At 37.5% G+C, this 5,725-nt stretch overlaps 1 long non-coding RNA gene across 1 annotated transcript; it reads right to left on the reverse strand.

The window, feature by feature from the left end:
* Nucleotides 1-4,591: 4,591 nt before the first annotated feature.
* On the reverse strand, nt 4,592-5,250 carry LOC122149285. Its single transcript, XR_006162912.1, has 3 exons — nt 5,169-5,250; nt 4,762-4,829; nt 4,592-4,606 (listed from the first exon to the last, which is right to left on the reverse strand). It is a non-coding gene; the product is annotated as an uncharacterized LOC122149285 (long non-coding RNA).
* Nucleotides 5,251-5,725: the final 475 nt, after the last annotated feature.

The raw sequence follows: 5,725 nt of genomic DNA on the forward strand, positions 1-5,725 counted from the left end.
ATATGTAAAATACACTATGTATGACTAATTATTTAAAAAAAAGTCACTATTCAAATTATTCAATTGATATGTGTTTTTTTGGCACCATGTGCTCATATATTCAAGCAGGACATTTTAAAAAATACTTACTGGGAATGACTGTAGTCTCTCCTGGGGGGGCAGTTAGTTATGGTGACAGAAATGTTGACTCCGGTTGGGCCCACTCTGGTGCTGTTCTTTAGATTATCTTTCTTCTGGCTTCTCTTCAGTAGGAGACTGGAGAGGGCTGGCTGCCAGTCCCTCTTTTCCTGCCCCTCTTAATATATATATATATATATCCAACATACATCCAAATACATACTCAATACTGTATATCTCAAAGTGCTGCCTAATGCTTTGCAAAAGTATATGCAGATCAAAGCAAAAAAAAAAGAAATTGTAGGAAAAATGCCATGTCTGATCATGCATTCAATGTTCAGTCTATTCAGCATGTCCATGGCTTCAAAAAGTCTCACATTAAATGATGAATGACATTTGCATTATAAAACAAAACAAAACATCAAAGTAATGTCATGTATTAAAAAGAAAACAGCAGAGATTTTTTTCAAGCAGAGACTTGCAGAAAAAAAAGAAAGAAATGCATACAGGTTGAAAAACATGAGGGTGAGTACATGATGTCAGAATTTTTTATTTCGTTTTTTTTTTTTTTTTTGCAGAAAAAAAGTAATGCATACAGGTTGAAAAAACATGAGGGTGAGTACATGATGTCAGAATTTTTTTTTTTTTTTTTTTGCAGAAAAAAGTAATGCAATACAATTTGAAAAAACATGAGGGTGAGTACATGATTTCAGAATTTTTATTTTTGGGTGGACTATCCCCTTAAGTGTCCAAATATAGTTTATGAGGGCCGCCATACAGTCTGAGAATGTACCTGTGTTTTCCACCGTTCTCCCTGCATTCTTCTCCATCCAGTGTGGACTGGGCTTTAACACGTGACCGGTGTCTCCTCCTTTCTCCATTCCCTCCTTCGCCCTCTCTGTGACCTCGTATCCTAGCTTCGCCTCTGCCACCATTACCAATCGGGCCGTTGCACATACCGTGGAACCTCTCTGGATCGGGTGAGAATGGTGGTGTCTGCGTTTCTCTCTCCTCCAACCCTATTCCCTCTTCAGGAGAACCAGCTGTGTGGTGGTTACTGTGTCCTCCATCCTGATTGCTGCTGTGCTCCAGGGTGTCCTGATGTTCTCTGTTTCGGCTGTGGTGTCTATGGTGCCTCCCCTCTCCAGCATCTCCGTTCTCTCCTCGACATTGATGATGCTTTCTTGGATGGCTAGAGGACAGCTGAGCGTCTGGAGTGTCTCCATCTGTGTCACTCCTGGAATTGTCACACTGTGCCGTCTCTGTGCTCCACTACAAGCGGACGATCATGGTGGGTCTTCATGTCAGGCCGCAGATGGAGCGCTGAAGACACGCGTTGACGCTCTTCAGGCTCTAGTGTTCATTGTAAAGGGCCTCACTGCTGTTGCACAGTTTGTGTCTACGCAGCTGGTTGGTGCGCTGCTCCCATATGGACAACTTCTGCAGTGACCTCTGTTGCTCTTTACTGAGGGACGGGAGAATAATTCACCTGAATTACGCACATCACTATGTATTACCTCCGATAACACCCACATCCATGAGCCCACCACTGTTGACCACTCGAAATCACACATGATCATGGTTTTAAAGAGATAATACAACCACAGAAATGAAAATTCTGTCATGATTTACTCACCCTCATGTGGCTCCAAACATGACTTACTTTTTTTCTGTGTAAAAAAGATTATGTTCTGAAGAGCTTTGGTAACCATATGAATTCTTATAGACATTTAATATATATTTTTTGTCCATACAATGAAAGTCAATGGTAACAAAAACTGTTTGGTTACCAACTTTCTTCAAAATATCTTTTATTATTTATATGAATAAATTATGACAGAATTTTCATTTTTGGGTGGATGAAATCATGAGAGTTTTACATTAGACTAAAACGTGTTGCTATGGCGGTATTAAAAAAGTACTAAAAATAAAAATAAAAATAAAGCTTTATAGAAATATTTAAATAAAAACCAATATAAATGATAACGCACATAAGCACAAAATTACTAAAACTTAAACTAAATTTAACATGAAAACTAAACATTACAAAAATAAATGTTTATTTAAGCATTAATACATATTATAATAGTAATAGTAATAGTAAATAGCAATCCAAATATAGGTGTGTACTGTACATCATAAAGGCACAGGTTATCTTTAATTCTTAAAGCTATAGTATATAAATAATCAGCTACTCTGGACTTCAAAGGGACAAAATAATAAACATAAATGACTAAATAAAACTAAACTTTGTAAGTTATGGCCACTTTAAAATGAAAGTTCACCCAAAAATGAAAGTGGTGTCACACGTTCATTCATCTTCATGCTGTTTCAAACCCGTATGACTTTATTTCTTCTGTGTAACAAATAAGGAGAAATTCTTACTGGTCGTTCTCAAGCATTCGAGTGGAACAGTGGTTGGCATAGAGGTTTTTCTATATACAGTACAGCTTCAGCATTATCTGTATGTCATGCTCTGTGACTCATGCATTTCACTTACGTCCAACACCAAATGCTTTTCCATTGTTAAGAGGGGATAAAGAGCATCATGGGACTACAGTGACTCAGAAGACCTAATGATGTGCTAATAGTATGTACTTATGATAAAAAACCACTAAAGTCGAACAAACATAACAATAGCATCCTGAGTCATGTCACTATACCTCACAAAGCGACGACATGGAGTGTAGACATAACTCCTTAGACATACATTCAGGGTGGCACAACACAAAAACGACAGACATGTTAAAGACAAACAAACACATTATGTGAAAAGAGGTCAAAGAGAGAAGGAAAGAGAACAACTAGAGAGTAAGGAAAACTTAACACAGACAAAAACAACATGAACCCTTAGATTTTAATATACTTTTAATGCACCAAATGATTATGCTGTTTCTTGGTGAAAAAAGTGCCATTCTATCCCTTGCATGCACGCACACACACACACACACACACACACACACACACACACACACACAAAGACCAAACCCACACACACACACACACACACACACACAAAGACCAAACCCACACAGTGCAAAGGCTGTTGATCCTTACAGACAGCACACCCAGACTGCTCTGTTTAGCTTGGCCTTCATTCATATTGGAAAAGTTATCCGCTATCAAAAGGATAAAATCAAAAAGCCTTCACATATATAATACGTCTATCTAAGGATAAAGGGAGACCATGTAAAGGAGAAATAACAAGCTCTAAATACCCACACATAGTGTGAAATAATGAAACCAATCTAATGGTTTAACAATATTTGTGTGCTTTCTAATTAAGTGTAATGTCACTGAATTTCTTTCCTAACCTGGTGTTAAAAATTCTCTTTCTTTCTTTCTTTCTTTCTTTCTTTCTTTCTTTCTTTCTTTCTTTCTTTCTTTCTTTCTTTCTTTCTTTCTTTCTTTCTTTCTTTCTTTCTTTCTTTCTTTCTTTCATTTCTTTCTCTTTCTTTCTTTCTTTCTTTCTTTCTTTCCTCCCATGTAGACATGTATGGCTGTCATTAAATAAAAGGGTGCTGGGATGGACAATGTTGATTAATCATATTCTGTATGAAAGCATTTGTTAACTACTAAAATTGACGCTTTGATCATCCCCCAAAATCAATTAGATGCGCTACAACCAAAAAGACAGAGAAGGAAAAACAATGAGAGGATTAAAGCTTTAAGGAGACTGGAATAGGGAGATATAGGAATAGGAATAGAAACATGAATAGGAGAGGAGAGGAGAGGAGAGGAGAGGAGAGGAGAGGAGAGGAGAGGAGAGGAGAGGAGAGGAGAGGAGAGGAGAGGAGGGAGTATTGTAAGGGATGAGAGCAAAACTCACGGTGAGTGAATGCTGCGACTGAAGACCTGCGAGAGATTGCATCTCGATTTTGCTTTACAAAACTGCACATGTGAACCACAAAAAACAAAAACAAAAGACTTGAGACACAAACACAAATGAAAAAAGTGCAGAGGGAGCAAAAATGGCAGTCAGAGTGATGTCACTCTGTCTGTCCACCTGTAGTAATTAATTTGGGTTTTTTATCTTGCAGAAGCTTTCAGGCATTAATTGAGCCTATGTAAAAAACACATATGGCACCATAATAATCTCTGCAGATGACATAATTAAACTATAATAACATTGATTTGATATAACATATTATCCTAAAGCAACACATTTATGAAGAACAGACTACACAGAGCAGGTTTAAGGGGGAGGTAAGGGTCACACTGACATTGACTGGACAAATAATCACGCAATCACACAAAAAACTAAACAGAGAAGTAACAATGAATAACAGATACAGACACAGTGTACAATAGAGGAAAAGTTCCCATAGTGCAAGGCTGGGATAAGAAAAAAAATATAGGGGAAAAAGGCTGACGTTACGCTGCTATTGAGATCGTTGGCAGAGACATGGGGCTGACTTCCTTCACCTCCATGGCCTTCTGAAGAGCCATGCTCTTCTTCGCTGCCTCTCTCCTGTTGTTCCTCTTCATCCTAAAAGCTTCTGGACATTGCAGAAAATAAAAGATAAGGATAAAAGAAACCCTACATCCTCAGGGTGTTTTGTGACAATGTAAGCGTGATAACAAAAAACAAACTAAAATGATCATAAATCAGGTGACAGGAAGCTTTTATTAAGGCCAGATTACCTTTGTCAGCTCCTGTGCATTGGCAAGGTTATCCACAGCAATGGCCAAGAATACATTGAGAAGTGTGTCTAGTTATCAGGTTAGGGAACTGTTTGTATTTCATATTGCATTTCATTCAATATACATTCGATTTGCATTAAAATGTATTACATTTTTACATTTTATCAATAATTCCAAGAAATTCTACTGAATTTTTTATCTACTTTCTTCCATTAATATGTCTAAAACATTTTTCTTTCTTGAATAAATGAACTGAAATGAATATACAGTATTTATTTTAACAATTTTCTTTGCATCTGACAATATTCACTATTTGATTTTCCATATGTTGAACTTTTTAATGTACTGTAGATGCATTTCACATCGTCTTGTCCCTGATGCTCCAACAATGTAAAGGGACAGGATACAGTTTCCAAACAGTGTAAGAACAATGAAGTAGACCGAGGAGAACATTCCACCCCGGACGCCACCCTGGGACTCTATTCCATGATTACATCACTGCATTCCAGTCCTCTCCTGTCAAAATCTGCAAGAGGCGTAAACAGCTACAGCACACCAAAGAGTCTTACACTTTAATACATGAAAAAAACACATTAAAACATTATAAGGCCAAATAAAAATAAAAGTATACACTGGAAGACTGTCAGTTATGGCTGCAGGGAAAGCAGCTGTCAATAAGTTTGTCGTGGGAGTTTCATCTTCAAAAATTAAACCTGGGTTGGGACGAACGAGAGGAGAGAGAGCTTCAGTGCACTGGTGTTTAAAACGGGCTTCAGAGGTACACTGAAGATTTTGATGTCAGTTCTGGTTTGCTTTAATCACAGAGCTGTCAAATACTGCTCTGCATCCAAGATACTGAGTAACTAGGATCAAAATTCTGTTTTACCATTACTTGTACCCTTGAGCACGTCCCTTATCATCAGTAATTTGTGGGCTTGAATGTTAAGAACAGTGTACATCATTA

The sequence above is a fragment of the Cyprinus carpio genome, chromosome A21, assembly GCF_018340385.1.
Source record: "Cyprinus carpio isolate SPL01 chromosome A21, ASM1834038v1, whole genome shotgun sequence".
In the NCBI taxonomy this organism is placed as follows: Eukaryota; Metazoa; Chordata; class Actinopteri; order Cypriniformes; family Cyprinidae; genus Cyprinus; species Cyprinus carpio.